The sequence below is a fragment of the Adiantum capillus-veneris genome, chromosome 30 (assembly GCF_014529385.1).
Source record: "Adiantum capillus-veneris isolate H3 chromosome 30, ASM1452938v2, whole genome shotgun sequence".
Taxonomy (NCBI): Eukaryota; Viridiplantae; Streptophyta; class Polypodiopsida; order Polypodiales; family Pteridaceae; genus Adiantum; species Adiantum capillus-veneris.
The window spans coordinates 87,854,703-87,872,314 of NC_140960.1; the positions used below are offsets into that span (position 1 = coordinate 87,854,703).

At 45.2% G+C, this 17,612-nt stretch overlaps 1 protein-coding gene across 2 annotated transcripts in view; it reads right to left on the bottom strand.

Moving 5' to 3' along the window:
• The window catches only part of AUG5 (HAUS augmin-like complex subunit), a 100,842-nt gene that overhangs the window by 81,661 nt on the left and 1,569 nt on the right, over positions 1–17,612 (bottom strand). The gene's annotated exons all lie outside the window — the stretch shown is intronic.

Consider the following 17,612-nt stretch of genomic DNA (forward strand, 5'->3'; position numbering starts at 1 on the left):
CAGGACACTAGAGAGCTCCCAGTAAACCAAATTGACCTAAAACAGGCTGAAATTAGGTCAAAATCAGTAAATTACAGGTTATGACAGCAAAATACAGGTTTTGCAAATGATGTATTAAGGTGTGGGAACACTTTTGCTAAGTCTCCGCTACCCGAAAACACTGAAATTGCCGAAAAACAGGTCCTAAAACAGGTGTTTTCAGCAAATTTCAGATTTACGCAGGTTTTTGCAAGTGTTTTTATGATACGACTACATTGGGGAAAGTGCAAATTGATGTAATCTACGCACGTTTGACAAATTTTGGCTATGTATGACCATTTGTGGTTCAATTTCATGCAATTTGATGCTACAAATTGGGGCTTTTGCTCATACATGCTTCTAAAGACTGTGCATTAGCCTTATGTATGTTCTGTGAGGCTAAAAACAACTAAATTTGTTGTTTTTGACAACAAATTCGCTCGTTGAAATTTCCTACGCATAAATTTTAAAAATTGTTTTTTTTGCCCAAATCGACCTATTTCGCCCCAAATTGCTCCTGTGACCATTTGGAGATGTAGTGCACACCTCTGTGAAGCTATACTCCGGTTTTTGTGCATTTTGCCCAAAAATTCAGTGTATTAGTCCTCTTATTCGTGCAACTATGGCCTCATCTTCTTCGGATGTGAAGAATCTCTTCAAGATTAGGAGGTTTGATGGAACAGGCTTCGACCTTTGGAAAGACACGATCCAAGGAATCCTATTTCTTAAAGATTATGAAGGGGCACTTGAACAGGTAAAGCCACAGAATATTACGGATGAAGCATGGGTTAGCCTGAACAGGAAGGCTGTTACATACATTAAAATGGCCATGACCGATGAGACAGTCATTGATGTGAAAGGTCTCACAACTGCTTTTGATGTGTGGGATAAGTTAAAGGAAATGTATGAAAATACAACACCTGTCAACCAAGTGCATTTGATGCGAAAACTTGTTGGCATGCAACTAGATGAGCCCAAGAGCGCTGCAGAGCACTTGTCGTTGTTCGCAGGTACTTTGTCGTAGTTACAGGACTCATGCTTGCCCCCTTTTGATGATAAGCTGAAAGCTATCTTCTTGCTTATGACCTTACCTGAGTCATGGGAAACATTGGTGGTTTCATTATCCAATAACCCCAATTTGACCTTTGATGGTGTTAGGGGTTCTATCTTGAATGAGGAAATCAGGAGGAAAGCAAGTGGAGAGGGAGGCAGCTCTGCCAACATGGTTAGAGGCAGGACAAAAAAGAAGAATGTATATGCACAAAGGAGTAAGAGTAAGAGTAAGGAAAGGGAAAATACCAGCAAAGGCAAGGGTGATGTGACTTGCTATCACTGTGGCAGGAAAGGTCACAAGAAACCCGATTGCAGGTACTACAAAGCCGAGTTAGAACGGAAAAAGAATGGCGGAGACAAAAAGAAAGAGAAGAAGTAAGTCAAGACAGATGCACAAGATAGCTCAAAGGACAAAGAGAAGGCCAATGTGGCTTCTAGTGTTGTGATTGAGGAGCTGTCAGATGTAGAGGACATCTTGTGTGCCACTTTGTCAGATGACGATGCTTATGACATTGATGCCTCTCTTAATGTTCATTGACAAGACATGCAGATCACCAAGAGTGATCTTATTGATGCTTTGTTGACTGTCAATGATGCATTATCCCAGACTTGGATTGTTGATTCCGGTGCTTCATTTCATGTGACTCCTATCAAGGAGTGTTTCTCTACTTTTGATGCAGGCAAGCATGGCCATGTATACCTTGGAAACAATCATGCATGTTCCATTGAGGGTATTGGCACTGTGCATCTCTCCATAGACGACACAAATGAGCTTGTCTTGCATGATGTTAGATATGTATCGGGAATCAAGAAGAGTCTGCTTTCTGTTGGTCAGATGGATATGCATGGTTACAGCATCTTGTTTGAGAGAGGATCGTGGAAAATGACTAAAGGCTCAAGGCTGATTGTAATGGGCACAAAGAAAGTGACACTTTACTGCATGCATGGAAAGACCGTGTTAGGCAAGTTTATTGCATTGGCTGAAATTAACTCTTACATGGAGTTGTGGCACAAGAGGCTTGGCCATATGAGCCAAAAGGGCCTTTCTAAGCTTTGTACTTTGAACAAGCTTGATGCTAAAGGCACAAAGCTTGACTTTTGTAATGAATGTCAATATGGCAAGCAAGTAAAGCGTTCTTATTACTCTGGTGTCTCTCGTAAATCTTGTGTGCTTGATCTTGTACATTTTGATGTATGTAGCATGCCTACTAAGTCTATGGGAGGTGCATGCTATTTTGTCTCCTTTGTTGATGATCATTCTAGGAAAATTTGAGTTTATTTGCTTAAATCTAAGGATGATTGCTGCGTTTAAGAAATTTCATGCATTTGTGACCACCCAAACAGGTAGAAAGCTAAAATGCTTGCGTACGGACAATGGGAGGGTGTTCACAAGTGCTGAATTTAACAAATTTTGTGGAAATTTGGGCATTAAGAGGGAGCTTATTGTTCCATACAGCCCCTCTTCTAATGGTGTGGCTGAAAGATTCAATAGGACACTTTGTGAGAGGGTGAGATGCATGCTGTCCACAACCAATCTCTCTCATGGGTCTTGGGGAGAAGCTTTGAAAACTGCAGTGCATATATGCAATCGATCCCCTCACATGTCTTTGAAAGGTGACATCCCTGAAGAGGTTTGCTTCATATGGTCACTTACGCATTTTTGGTTGCGAGACTTTTGTGCATGTTAGACTTGAGTTGAGGAGTAAACTAGATGCTAAATCCATTAAAGGCCTTTTCATGGGATATGGTGAAGAAGGCGAAATGGGTTATAGGATTTGGTTAGCTCAGCTCAAAAGGGTTGTACGCTGCCGGGATGTTGTTTTTAATGAGGCAAGGCTGCTTCAAAACAATTGTGCCTCAAAGCATGACCATAAAAGGGTCAAATTTCAGCATGACCAGCCACCTGTTAGGCCTATTTTTGACCCTCAGGATGCACCACATATGGCTAAAAATGTAGATGATCCAGTGGTGTTTAAGCTAGATGATGCTGGACAACAAATTGAGGCTCCTGAAGGGCATTTACAGACACAAAACAATGCTGAAAATGGTGCTGAAAATGATGTACAGCAGCCCATTGTTGATGATTTTATTATGCCACCTGATGTAGGCCCATTACCGGATAATGTGGATTATTGGGTGAGGCGGTCTACTTGTCCAAGACGGATTGTGAGTAGATATGATCCCTCTTTGCATTACATTATGTTGACAGATGAGGGAGAGCCTCTTACGTATAAAGAGGCAAAGACATGTGAGTCAAGCAGTAAATGGGAGCTTGCAATGCAAGAGGAAATGAAATCCTTGTATGCAAATGATACTTGGGATCTTGTGCCATTGCCTAAAGGGAGAAAGGCTCTTCCTAACAAATGGGTATACAAGATTAAGATTGTGGATGAAAAACCCAAGTACAAGGCAAGATTGGTTGCAAAAGGATATGCACAAAAAGAAGGAATTGATTTTCAAGAAATCTTTTCTCCCGTTGTAAAGCTTAGAACTTTACGTGTCCTTTTTGCTCTCGTTGCGGTGCTTGATTTGGAATTGAATCAAATGGATGTAAAGACAGCGTTTTTGCACGGTGACATTGAAGAGGACATATACATGAAACAACCTGAAGGTTTTGTAGTTCCTACACATGAGGAACTTGTATGCAAACTGAAAAGGGCTCTGTATGGTTTGAGACAATCATCACGGCAGTGGTATAAGAAGTTTGACACTTTTATGCTGTCTCAAGGCTTTAAACGCAACCATGCAGATCATTGTTTGTATACGAAAAGGGATGAAGATGGTAGTCCCATCATACTTGTTCTCTATGTTGATGACATGCTGCTTGCCGGGAAACATAAGACTAGTCTTGATGCTCTGAAACGTAAGCTAAATTCAACATTTGCTATGAAGGATTTGGGTGATGCAAAGCATATTTTGGGCTACGTATTAAAAGAGATAGAAAGCTGAAATTGTTGTTTTTATCTCAAAAAAGGTACATTGCAAAAGTACTTGACAGGTTTAATATGGCTGATGCTAAGCCTCTTGGAGTACCTTTACCTCCATACACTAAGCTTAGCAAAGCAGATTGCCCAAAGGATGAGGTGGCATTGAAAGCAATGAAGGGAATCCCTTATGCATCAGCTTGTGGTTCTCTTATGTATGCTATGGTTGCCACTCGTCCAGACATTGCTTATGCAGTGGAAGTTGTTAGTCGATACATGTCGAATCCTGGCAAAGCGCATTGGGAAGCTATCAAATGCATTCTGAGATATTTGAAAGGTACACAATCAAAGTGTATCTGTTATGGCAAAAGTGACTTAAAGTTGCAGGGATATTGTGATGTAGACATGGCAGGTGACATGGATACCAAGAAATCTATCAGTGGATATGTATTTGCCATTGTTGGTGGTGCAATCTCTTGGTGTTCTAGGTTACAGAAAATTGTGGCATTGAGTACTACTGAGGCTGAATATATTTCAGCCACAGAGGCTTCAAAAGAGGCCATTTGGTTGGGCAGACTTGCAAAAGAACTTGGCATGCTTGCTCATACACCCATGTTGGGTTGTGATAGCCAGAGTGTTGTCTATTTAGCCAAAAATTCCATGTTTCATGCGCGTACCAAACACATAGATGTGCAGTACCACTTCATACGACAGATATTGGAGGATGGTCTAGTCAGCTTGACTAAGATCCGTACACAGGATAACCCTGCAGATGTTCTCACCAAGAGTCTTGCTTAGGCTCAACATGAGCATTGCATACAACTAGTGGAAGTTGGTTAACTTAAAGGCGTCATTTATGCCTTTAAGTGGGAGGTTGTTGGATTAAAGGCCTAAATAACCCCTCTTTGTACATTTTTATACTTTGTCCATGTTCAGGTTCATATTGAACCTAGACACATTTTTTAAAGGTCACTTATAATAAAAGTGGGAAAACCCAAAACTCACTTATTGAGTTTTCCCCAAAAAATATGAGCTCTCTCTCCCTCTTCGTTCTGCTAGCGCTTCCCTTCTGCAGCACAATGCCTCCGCTTCAAGCCTCAAGGCCTGCACATCTTCGCGTGCTCTATCACTTGCACACACCACCGCGCGCTCATCAGGAGATCGGGCATCCCGCGACTACATCCGGAGTCACCCAAAGCTTGGCTTGGATGGTAGTACAGTTGCTCTTCTACACTCCTGATCATTTGGATTGCTACCTTCAGCGTTGCTTACACTCACCCTCGGTAACCTTACAGTAGACTTATCACACCGAGTTGCGGTTTGGTGGCGTTGTTGGCACGGATTCTGTTTTGGTTGGCACCGAAGGATTGGGGGCAGAAGATACAGGCAAGACGGTGCAGATAGATTGGTCTGGCCTTTCCTCTTCTCAGAGGATCTTCACAGTGCAGACTTCTCAATCTGCCTTCCCTATTTCTACAGGATGATTACGATACAGACAGCTTGGTCTGACCACACCCCTTCTCAAAGGCCCTTCACAACGCAGACTGTTGAGTCTGGCTTTCCCCTCATCTTGGATTATCCTACCTACTGACAGGACACCATCCAGTGGTGGTCCGTGCGGTCTATCGGTGACTGCTGCAGCTTACGGTAGCTTCTACAGTGCAGACTATTAGTCTGGCTTTCCTTGATTTGGAGAAAGTTTATGGCGCAGATTACTACATATGGCCTTCCTGGAGTTTTACACAGCTTAGCCACCTGGCCACCTTGGGTTATAGGTTCATGCATTGACAAGCTTCCGGTCATTCTCATGATGGTTCCTGGGCTTCCCCATTTTCTCCAAACAGTTCGACTACAGACACCACAGAGTCTATTGGGCTATTGGCACTTCTTTCAGGACAAGGAGTTGTTTTCACACTCACTTTGGGACCTTCATGCAGTATCTTCACCCTATATCGACGGAGTACAGCAGTTTGCTACACTGCTTGTGACAGCACTTTACCATGGAGATCTCTTGACGGTTGGGACACCCCAGACTGCTGCTACACTCATGGAGTATTGTTCTTCAGTGGACATCGCAGCAAACATCTTTATCATTTGCCTCACATCTTCGGCTTCATGCAATTTCTTCAGCATCAAGTGATGAGAGGGGGTGTTAGACTTGCACCACTCTGCTTCTTCACAGGTCTAGGGCATACTTGTACGGCTAGTATGTCTCTGGGCTGGCCACCCATAGTCTAGGTTGTACCTCGTCCGGCCGCTCGAGTTTGGGGTCGGCCGCCCACTTTTGTCCGGGTGCTATAAGGTGCAACGGAATGAATGTTTGCGCTTTGCTCAAGATGAGTGGTCCGAACTGTGCTCAAGGTTCCTTTTGTTCTTATGGAAGGAAGAGCCTTTCGTTCTTAATGAGAGAATGCTATGATCACAAACAAAGTGAAGGGACACTGTGAGTGCAAGTGTATGAGACTGAGAGATAGAGAGAAAAGAGAGATACGACACCAGAGACGTTGTAAAACCCTCCTCCGAAGGCCCCACTCTCGTCGGCGAGAGTTGTGGGGGAGCAGGAGAGAGAGCCCACTTGTTGTTCTATGCAATGAGAGTGAAGGAGAAGGGGAGAGTGGCGCAGAAGAAGCTTGCGCAGGGAAAACGTGAGAGAGAGAGAGAGCTCGTTGAATTTGGGAGAAGTCACGCTATTATTCTTTTGGGCTTCACATTTGAGTATATGAGTAAGTGACTAGGGGGCCATTCACACTTGGGCCCCCTCACTTATAAGTCTTTTTAACTTATAACAAGGCACTTAGGCCTTTATTCCCTAACAACCTCCCACCTAAAGGCAATGTACCTTGGGAGATCAAAGAATCAGCTAACTATGATACAACAGCTAATCATGCACTTACTCATCCAACACCCATCATCTGACGGCAATATGCAAACCGCTCTGCTGGAAGACTCTTGGTCAAAAGATCTGCAGGATTGTCATCTGTGTGCACCTTGACAAGTGTAATACTCTTGTCATCAAGCACACTCCTGATAAAATGATACTTCACCTCTATGTGCTTTGTCTTGGCATGAAAAACAGGATTCCTTGCAAGCATAATAGCACTCTGACTATCACAGTGTAGCACAGGAACCGGTGACTTAATGCCAAGCTCTTCTGCCAAACGCATGAGCCACAAAGCTTCTTTGCATGCCTCAGTGGCAGCCACATACTCAGCCTCAGTGGTAGACAAAGCAACACATTTTTGCAGTCTAGAAATCCAAGAAATTGCACCTCCTGTGAATGTAAACACATATCCAGAGGTAGACTTCCTGCAATCTGGATGTCCAGCAAAATCTGCATCTGTAAAGCCATGCACAGATGTCTCACTCTTCCCAAAACAAATGCACAAGTCTTTAGTGCCTTTCAAGTATCTCAAGATACACTTCACTGCTTCCCAATGCTTTTTGCCAGGATTGCTCATGTACCTGCTTACCACTCCCACCGCAAATGCAATGTTCGGACGTGTAGCAACCATAGCATACATCAAACTGCCAACGGCTGATGCATAAGGAATCTTGGCCATTTCAGCCCGCATATCATCTGTGTTTGGGCAGTCATGTGCAGACAGTTTTACATATGGAGGCAGCGGAGTACCAAGTGCCTTCCCCCCATCCATATGAAAACGATGTAGCACCTTATTAACATAATCTTGTTGAGATAGATACAGACGCCTGTTGAGTCTATCTCGAGAGATACGCATGCCCAAAATATGATTAGCATCACCAAGATCCTTCATGTCAAAGCGATTCTTTAAGCTTTGCTGTAGTGCATTCAACTCCGTGACATTTTTACCCGCAATAAGCATGTCATCAACATACAAAATCAGCAATAGAAGAGATCCATCACTTGCCGTTTTGATATACAAACAGTGATCAGAATTACTTCTTTTGTATCCTTGAGACCTCATGAATGTATCAAACTTGTGATACCATGCACGGGGAGACTGTTTCAAACCATACAAGCTCTTCAAGAGTCTACATACTTTCTTCTCTTGCCCCTTTGACACAAAACCTTCTGGCTGCATCATATAGATCATCTCAAGCAAATCGCCATGCAAAAACGCTGTTTTGACATCCATTTGCTTTAACTCCATATCTTCAGAAGCAACCAGGCCTAAAACAAGACGTAATGTGGCAAGCTTTACAACAGGAGAAAAAATCTCATCAAAATCAACACCATGCTTTTGCTTGTACCCTTTAGCAACCAAACGTGCCTTGTACTTAGAAGAAGCATCAGATGTGACCTTGGTCTTGTAAACCCATTTACATGGCAGAGCCTTATGCCCTTTAGGCAAATCAACCAAGTCCCATGTATGGTTTTTCTCCAAAGACTGCATTTCCGAAACCATTGCTTTGAACCATTTCTTACTGTCTTCCCGTTGCATAGCCTCTTTATAGCAAGACGGCTCACCACAATCAGTAAGCATGACATAGTCCAAAGACGGTTCATATCTATCGGGGAGCCTTGTCACCCGAGTAGACCTACGCACCCAATGATCCATAACAAGTGGATTTTCAGCCTGTAAACCATCAAAAACAGCAGGCTGTTCAGCCGGTTGCATCGCAACAACGGGCGGTCTAGGAGCATCAACCTGTTCCCCTACCTGTGGTGCATCAATGGCAACTTGTTGGGGCTGATTTTCAACAGCTAATGGTTGATTTTCAGCACCATTTTCAGCATGTAAAGGCTGCTGAACATTGGGCCTTCTTGGCTATCCATATGTAACATCTTCACGAAAAACAACCCGACGGACTTCCTCGACCTTTGTGGGCTGTTTGTGCATGCAATTCTCATTGAAGATGACATCATTGCTGCGTATGATTTTCCGTAATGCGGGATCCCATAATCTATACCCCATTTCACCATCCTCACCATATCCTAGGAAAATGCATTTACGAGACTTTGGTTCTAGTTTGGTGCGCAGTTCACTCCGGATGTGAACATAGGCCTCACAACCAAACACTCTTAAATGTGCATATGAGGGTGGCTTGCCAGACCACACCTCCTCAGGCACCTTTCCACCCAAAGCCTTGCTAGGTGAGCGATTAATCAAGTGAATAGCTGTTTGCACAGCTTCTGCCCAAAAACCATGAGGTAATGCAGCATGTGACAGCATACTCCGAACTTTCTCTTGGATAGTCCGGTTCAACCTCTCTGCAACTCCATTCTGAGAGGGATTAAAAGGAGCCGTGAGCTCTCTTTTAATACCTTTAGTAGCACAAAAGTCAATAAATGCTTTTGATACATACTCCCCCCCATTGTCTAAGCGCAAAGACCTAAGCGTCTTGTCAGTTTGATTCTCAACAAACGCAAGAAACTTCTTGAAAGTATGTCCCAACCGGCCATGCCACAAAGAAACACTTGGCTGCTCGGTTACGGCGACAACATGTTCACGCACACTAGATACATGCAAAGGATACAAAGTGTCCGATTTACAACCCTTGGCTACAATCCGGGCCCCTTTACAAATTTTCCACTTGCTATCACCAAAAGTGGTGTGATAGCCTGCATCATCTAGCTGCCCCGTACTAATCAAACTCTTCTTGAGTTGTGGCACATGGCGCACTTTGTGCAAAACAAAAGTCATACCATCAGCAAAGGAAAACTGGACACTGCCAATACCTGCAATGTCACATGCATAATTATCTCCCAAAAAAACAGTGCCCTGCACCTCACCTGAGTACTGTGTAAACCAATCCCTATGAGGTGTTACATGAAAGGAGGCACCTGAATCAAGAATCCAAGTATGCATGTTCACATCAAAACCCATAGCAAGGGTATGTGCATCCACAGAAGAGGCATTGAGTACATCAGTGCTGCTGTCACTGTCACAACTACTAGCAACATTGATTTCCTCAATCAACACAGTGCTCTTCTTGGCATTTCCCTTGTCCTTTGCATCAGTTTCAGCACCCTTGTTCTTCTCTTTCTTCCACTCATAGCATTCCCGTTTATAATGCCCTTTCTTTCCACAATGATGACACACAACATCTTTCCTACGAGATTTGCTGCGTGCCCTGTCCTTACTGTCAGATTTCTCCCTCTGTTGAGACCTGCCTCTCAAGTGCAATGCATTAGAAGACCCACCTGTGGTGTTCTTCCTGTTCATCTCTTCCATCAAGAGAGAACTCTCTACATCTGCATACTTAAGTGACGCACTTGAGTTACTAAGAGCTGTCCGGAATACATCCCAACTCTCGGACAATGTGCATAGCAGAAAAGTAGCTTTGAACTCCTCATCAATCGTGAATTTCAGCTCTGTCAGTTGGCTAAAAATAGAATTGAATTCATTGAGGTGCACTGACATGTGCGTGCCCTCCTTCATGCGGAGATCCATAAGCTTCTTAAGCCAACACACTTTACTGGTAGCACTCTGCTGTGCATACAACTCGTCTAAACGCTTCCACATGCCCCATGCTGTCTGCTCATTCTCTACATTGAAGAGTAAATTGTCAGACACCGAAAGCATGATCGTGGAGCGAGCCAACTCGTCCACTTCTTCCCATTCTTCAATCTCCATATCAACCGGTTTCACACCCTGTAACTTAATAGGTTTCGCATGTTTCTTCTGCAACATCACATTATAACATTGCTTCTTCCATATAGCAAAGTTATGGGCACCTTCAAGCTTGCGAATGTGCAACAAATTGCCACTTTCACTGCTAGAAGCCATTCTGAGTGATTGCAAACACTGAAACCCTGTTTTGCCGACCTAAACACGCCCAAATGTGCGCAATCGGGTAAAAAACAGCTTGCTGTTACAGAAAAACAGCGAGCAAATTTCACGCGAAATCACCCCAAAACGGCGTACATTCACTGCCAAACCCTTACCAAAGGTTTCCACAAGGTGTATACATCATTTGCTTGCTGAAATTCCCTGTTTTAGGGCAAAAATCAGACCTGTAAACACCTGTTTTGCTGAATTTTCAGAACCTCGTTGGTGGAAACACCTGTAAGATTGACCTGTGAGACTTGCCCTAATGAAATTGCATCAAATTGACCCCGAAATTGGTCAATTTCAGCAGAAATAGGCTGCTGTTCGCCAGTTTTTGAAACCCTAATTTTGGGGAAACTGTCACCGGAGGTCGATTCTACACGGTGAGAGGATCCCTTCGCGACAGAGTTGATCGAAAACGGTTGAATATCCTTCCCGCAGCGAGCAAAAACAGAATTCTGATCTGTGTTGCGAAGATGGCTCTCTTGGAAACCCTAAAGCTCTGATACCATGTGTGGGGGAGCAGGAGAGAGAGCCCACTTGCTGTTCTATGCAATGAGAGTGAAGGAGAAGGGGAGAGTGGCGCAGAAGAAGCTTGCGCAGGGAAAACGTGAGAGAGAGAGAGAGCTCGTTGAATTTGGGAGAAGTCACGCTATTATTCTTTTGGGCTTCACATTTGAGTATATGAGTAAGTGACTAGGGGGCCATTCACACTTGGGCCCCCTCACTTATAAGTCTTTTTAACTTATAAGTTATAAGTACAAGGCACTTAGGCCTTTATTCCCTAACAAGAGTGGTCTACTTATGATTGCACAAACTGGTATAAACTAAATACATGTGACTGATGCAAGTCTAGGCTATGTCGACGATGAGGACGATGATGACGAAGTCGACCTAAGGGCTGAAATCTGCAACCTTTCTACTGCTGTCCAAAAACGCTAAGGGCTGAAATCTGCAACTGATCCAAAAACGCTGATTTGGGGGCTCTTTTCTGTGGGTCTTTGACGCTGAAAATCTGCAGGTTTAGGGCTGAAAACTGAGGCTTCTTAAGGCTGAAAACTGAGGTTCTTACCGGGCTGAATCTGCTACCTTTTAGGGCTAATCTTGCAAGTACTTCACTGATGAAAAACGTTGCATGTTGAATCTGCAAAGGGCTGAAATTGGGACCAAAAACGCTAGAGGCTGAAGTTGGACCAAAAACGCTAGAGAAGGTCCTTTGCTGCTGAGGATGCTGATGCAAAAACGCTATCTACTAGGTCTTCTAGCGATGGTGTCTAGATGCAAAAACACCAGGCTTATGCTCTGCAAAAACGCTAGGCTTGAGAGGATCTTGCGGGGGGATCTTGCTTCTTGCTTGGAGGAAGGTCCACCAAGGGATCTTGTTGAGAAGTTGACAGCTGAGCTTGGCTCCTGTTGCCTCTTCTGCCAAATAGTGCTAACTCTAGTTTGCTTATATACAAACTTAGCAAAATTGCCCTACCTACTTTCCAACAAAAGTCACTTAAAAATAATAAGTGAAAATTGTCAAAAATAGGTAAAATAGGCTAAATGCACTGGAAAATTCCCCTGAAGGATTCTGATGGATTCTGATGGGAATGCTTATGATCATGTTGTGTGCAACCAGAGGATATGCATCTACACTAAGTGACTGGGCATGCACGGTCTACGAATAGACTCATAAAAAGTGCCAGATCACTTCTAAATCTAAACTGACTGGACTGACTGAACCCTGATCGTGCTGTAGCTTGTCCATGGACACATAGGGTTGGATGTGTCACGTGACAGGTGCCCTCATATATTTCCATATATGATTTTTCTGTTGGGTCGTGGGGGATTTTTCCAGGCATGGGGGGCTGATCGCCCCCTCTTCCATAGTTACCCGGAACGGGGAACGGCAACATGCATGAAAAGGCATTCCCTGTTTCGGATACTCACGTTTGAAACACAGAATGGGGATTCGAAACGGGAAATTGGGTTGGGAACGAGGAACGGAGACCTGAAAATGGCCATTCCCTGTTACTATGCCCTCTTCACCGTACCTTGCGTTTGTCTCTCTCTCTCTCTCTCTCTCTCTCTCTCTCTCTCTCTCTCTCTCTCTCTCTCTCTCTCTCTCTCTCTCTCTCTCTCTCTCGCCCGCACACGCGCACTCTCACACAAAGGACCCCCCTTCACCTGCGTTTTTTTTTTCTTCTTACACTGGCGTTTTTGCTTCCAGCTACCAGCGCTATCTTTTTGGGACTTTTCGTCGCCAGAAAACCCCTCTGTTCCATTTGCGATTTCAACCAAATCTGCGTTTTTGGGATCTGCTGCGTTTTCAGCATGGAGGGGCAGCGCTAGAGTCTTTAACCCTCGATCTTGCTTTTCGACACACCAGCTTGACATCTGGTGCCTTGCAGACCCGTATCCTCTCCATTTCCGTCTATAAGGTGCAACAGAAGTGAATGTCGAACTTTGCTCAAGATGAGTGCTCCAAACTGTGCTCAAGGGTTCCTTTTACTTAAAAAGGGAGAGCCTTCCGTTCCTTTAGTAAGAGAGTGCAATGATCACAAAAACAAAGTGAATGACACTGTGAATGAAGGTGCTAAGACTAAGAGAGAGAGAGAGAGAGAGAGAGAGAGAGGGAGAGAAGAATACGACACCAGAAGGTTCTCAAACCCTCCTCCAAGGGCCCCCCTCTCTGTGGCAAGAGAGATCTATGCTATTGATTACACAAAATCTGGTACAATGGTCTAGATGCAATGGACTTGCCGACAATGTCGACGACAATGATGACGACGACGAGGACGGGCTGAAATCTGAAAACGCTAGGGACTGAAATCTACAAATCTGCTAGCTATTGAATTCTGACACTGTCGGCGAGGGCGACGATGCGCTGAAAACGCAGATGCTGAAATTTGCGGACAGCGGGCTGAATCTGAAAACGCTGGCTGATCTGACAGTGCGGCGAGGATCTGCTGTGGGTAGGTGAGATTTGCGAGAGTAGGGGCTGATCTTGCGGTGTCTAAGAGCTGAAAACTGAAAACGCTGATGCTAGGGCTGTTCTGACGCCGGAAATCTGCAAAACGATGATGCTGATCCGCAACAAAAAAAACGCCAAGGAATCTGTAGCAAAAACGATGGTCCTGATCTGCTGTAGATAACGCTATGCTGATCTGCAATCTGTTGGCGCTATCTGCTGGGATCTGAAAATGCTCGCTGATCTGGGATGTCCAAAAACGCCAGGCTGTCTTGTGGCGGAAAACACTAAGTCTCCTGCCGCTCTTGCCGAGAAGGTGCACTGCAAGTTGCTCGTACTCTGCTACCTCTTCTGCCAAATAGTGTTAGCGCTAGGTTTCTTTTATAGATGCTTAGCAAAATTGCCCTACCCAGTTTTCCAACAAAAGTCACTTATAAATAATAACTGAAAAATGGATAAAATAGGGAAAACGGGTTCTGTGCCTTGTAAAATGCTCATGATGGGTACTGACAACCAAAGGATATGCAACTACTCTAAGTGCCTGGACATGCACGGCTTGCGCACAGGCTCACAAAGGTGCCAGAACACTTCCTAAGCTGACCTGAACCCTAGACTTGAAGTAGCATGTCCACATGCACATAGGGTTAGATGTGCACGTGATATCGTCGGATGTCGGCCATTAACCCCTGCTGTTTTCTCTGTTTTCAACCCACCAGGGGTTGTGACTTTGATTCACCACCCTCCCCAGACCCCCTGTACCGCTCTGGACCATGCCGGAGGCGTACGAGCACGATGAAAATCGTTGGACAGTAGCGTTTTCATCACCTCGCAATTGTGTTTTTGGGTAAACAACAGCCTCTTGGCTTGTGTTTTTCATAGAGGATGAAGTTACCTCCTGCCAAGACACCACCTGATGGTGGTCCATCTCTCAGTAACTAATACTGCAGTACACGGTATTTTCGACATCGTTTTGATCATCTACAGGCGTACGATCCTTGGGAGATCCATTCATTCCAACCATCATTCGGCGGTTGCGCACTCCAGAGGGGGGTGGTGACTTGTGGTTTGCTATGGACACACCTATGAACTCACCAGAGGAGTTCACACGAGATATGGCCATGCTCAGCAGCTCATGGCATATGGGATTCCAACATTCCCAGAGAAGACACCGCCATCTTGGGTAAACACGTCAGATCACTTGCTTATACGGGAGCATCTACATGGACTTAGGGAGAGGATCTTGGATCGCTTCTTGGACAGGTTCATTGCTTGGATCTACAGATTGGAGTGGGACTTCAGTTCTTTAGACTCTTTTGGAGAGTTTACCCGCGAGATGTGGGAGATCAAGCATCATCACGCGACTACATTCGATGTCACCCAAAGCTTGGCTTGGATGGTAGTGCAGTTGCTCTTCTACACTCCTGATCATTTGGATTGCTACCTTCAAAGTTGCTTACACTCACCCTCGGTAACCTTACAGCAGACTTATCCCCCGACCTAGGCATAGGCCACTCCCAGCTCATTCACATTGAGAGCCACACCAAGTCGCGGTTTGGTGGCGACGTTGGCGCGGATTATGTTTTGGTTGATATCGGAAGATTGGAGGCAGGAGATACAAGCAAGACGGCGCAGACAGATTGGTCTGGCCTTTCCGCTTCTTAGAGGTTCTTAGAGGTTATTCACAACGCAGAGCAGTCTGGCTTCCCTACTTCTACAGGATGATTACGGTGCAAACAGCTTGGTCTGACCACACCTCCTCTCAGAGGCCCTTCACAGCGCAAACTGTTGAGTCTGGCTTTCCCCTCATCTTGGATTACCCTACCTACTGACAGTATCTTCACACTCAGTTCGGGACCTTCAGGCAATATCTTCACACTGCATCAGCGAAGTACAACAGTTTGCTACACTGCTCGTGACCGCATCTTACCACGGAGATTTCTTGGCGGTCATGACACCCCAGACTCGCTGAAGCGAAACGAGGGTCAACACAACGACGCTTCCCGCGGGAGCCAACTACTCGTATGGCCTCCCATCGACGCCGGGGTAGACAAGGTGCGGAGAGGTGGTATCATATGTCAATCTAGCATGAATCCCCTGAGAGTAGTCAGTATCAACTGTGAACAGCATGGTGTCTAAACGAACTAATAAGAGTGCTATGAGCAAAGAGACCTTCCCAGCCACTATGTGGAGGCATCTAAACCGTGCCGCGCATGACTGCGTCCCACTGTGCAGGAACGGCGGAGTCAATCTCAAGCAGTTTGTCTGTCACCCCGCGACCAATGTCATAATTCTGCCACAAAATCTGCATCCAGCATACGTCTCATGAAACAACCGCATAGAGGCAGCAGGGCCAGTGTCCCAAGCAACCCAATCAATGTGAGTCCTCTCTCCAAGCTGACGGGGTGGAGAATCAAGAACTGCATCATTCCAAATGAGTGGCTGGCGCTCAATCTCCTCACGACATGAGGGAGGTGAGCGTATGATAGCCCGTCGCATGGAAACCCAAATCTGAAGGAGCGATCGGATGAAGGGTGAGAGAGTGTTGGTGAACAAGGGGGCATCTGTAAAGAGAAAACGATACCCTGTATGCCAAGTATGACCATCTCTAGTGTCGAGGCGTGGAGTCGCTATGCAAAGAGCGGCCTGAAGAAGCATCTTCCAAGGTTCTTGGCCGGGAAAAAGACCCCGAACAATAAGCTTGGTAAGAAGGGCGTGGCTCTATAATTCTGGATCAATAATGCCAAGGCCTCCCTCTGACCTAGGACGAATAATCGTGGACCAACGAACTCGAGTACGAGTATCAGTAGTCCCATCTGTGCCACTCCATAAAAAGTTCCACACTAGTCGGCGGAGCTGAGCTATCACACCAGAATGTAGCATCCAACAAGAGGCCGTATACCATACTGTAGCCAGAATGACCTAGTTGGCAACCAATGCACGGCCAGCCAACGACAAATGACGTGAAGACCAATGACATAGCTTCCTGCGAATAGACTGTAGTACGGGTGCAAACTGCTGCTGTGAGGAAACGTCAAATCCAACCTGAAAGCCCAGATATCTGCATGTCTAACCCGGCTGCAGCCATGTGAAACCATCAGCTACCCCCCAAGTAGGTATGTCATCACTACCAACCAATAACCCATAGGATTTATGCCAGTTAATGCATGCACCACTGGCAATGCAAAAAACCTCCAGGGCCTCCCGCATGGCATCAAGAGCTGCTAGCAAATAGCGCAACATTAGCATAGTGTCATCAGCAAACTCCTAATCGATAAGGTCCGAAGCTGAAGGTACTGGCATGGTCAAGCCACAAAATGCATGACTCTGAGCATGAAGAAAGTCGGACATAGTCTCTCCTACAAACAGATAAAGATATGCTGCTAAAGGACATCCCTTATCTCTCTCTCTCTCTCTCTCTCTCTCTCTCTCTCTCTCTCTCTCTCTCTCTCTCTCTCTCTCTCTCTCTCTCTCTCTCTCTCTCTCTGCACACGCGCACTCTCAGTGCTCACACGTAGTGAGCAGAGACTTTTCTTCGGACCTTGGTACAACACGTACATGGCCTGCAAAGAAGCATTCTCTTGGCCTAACCGAGATGATCTTGTATCTTTTCTTGGTCATCAACATCTACAAACTAGAGTGGAGCTTCGATGCTTTAGAGTCTTAGACTTCTTGGGGAGTTTACCCACAAGATGTGGGGGATCATACAAGTTTTGCCAGCTTGATCGGTAGAGACTGCTCTCCTACTCACTTGATCAAATGGATTCTTACCCTTCAGAGTTGTCTACATTCCTCGGTAACCTTACAACATATACACCTCGACTGTGGCAGATGTGATCTCCCAGCTCGGTAGGAGGATAGTCACTCTGACTTGCGGTTCTGTTGTTAAAAGTTGGATCTAGCACCTAGAAG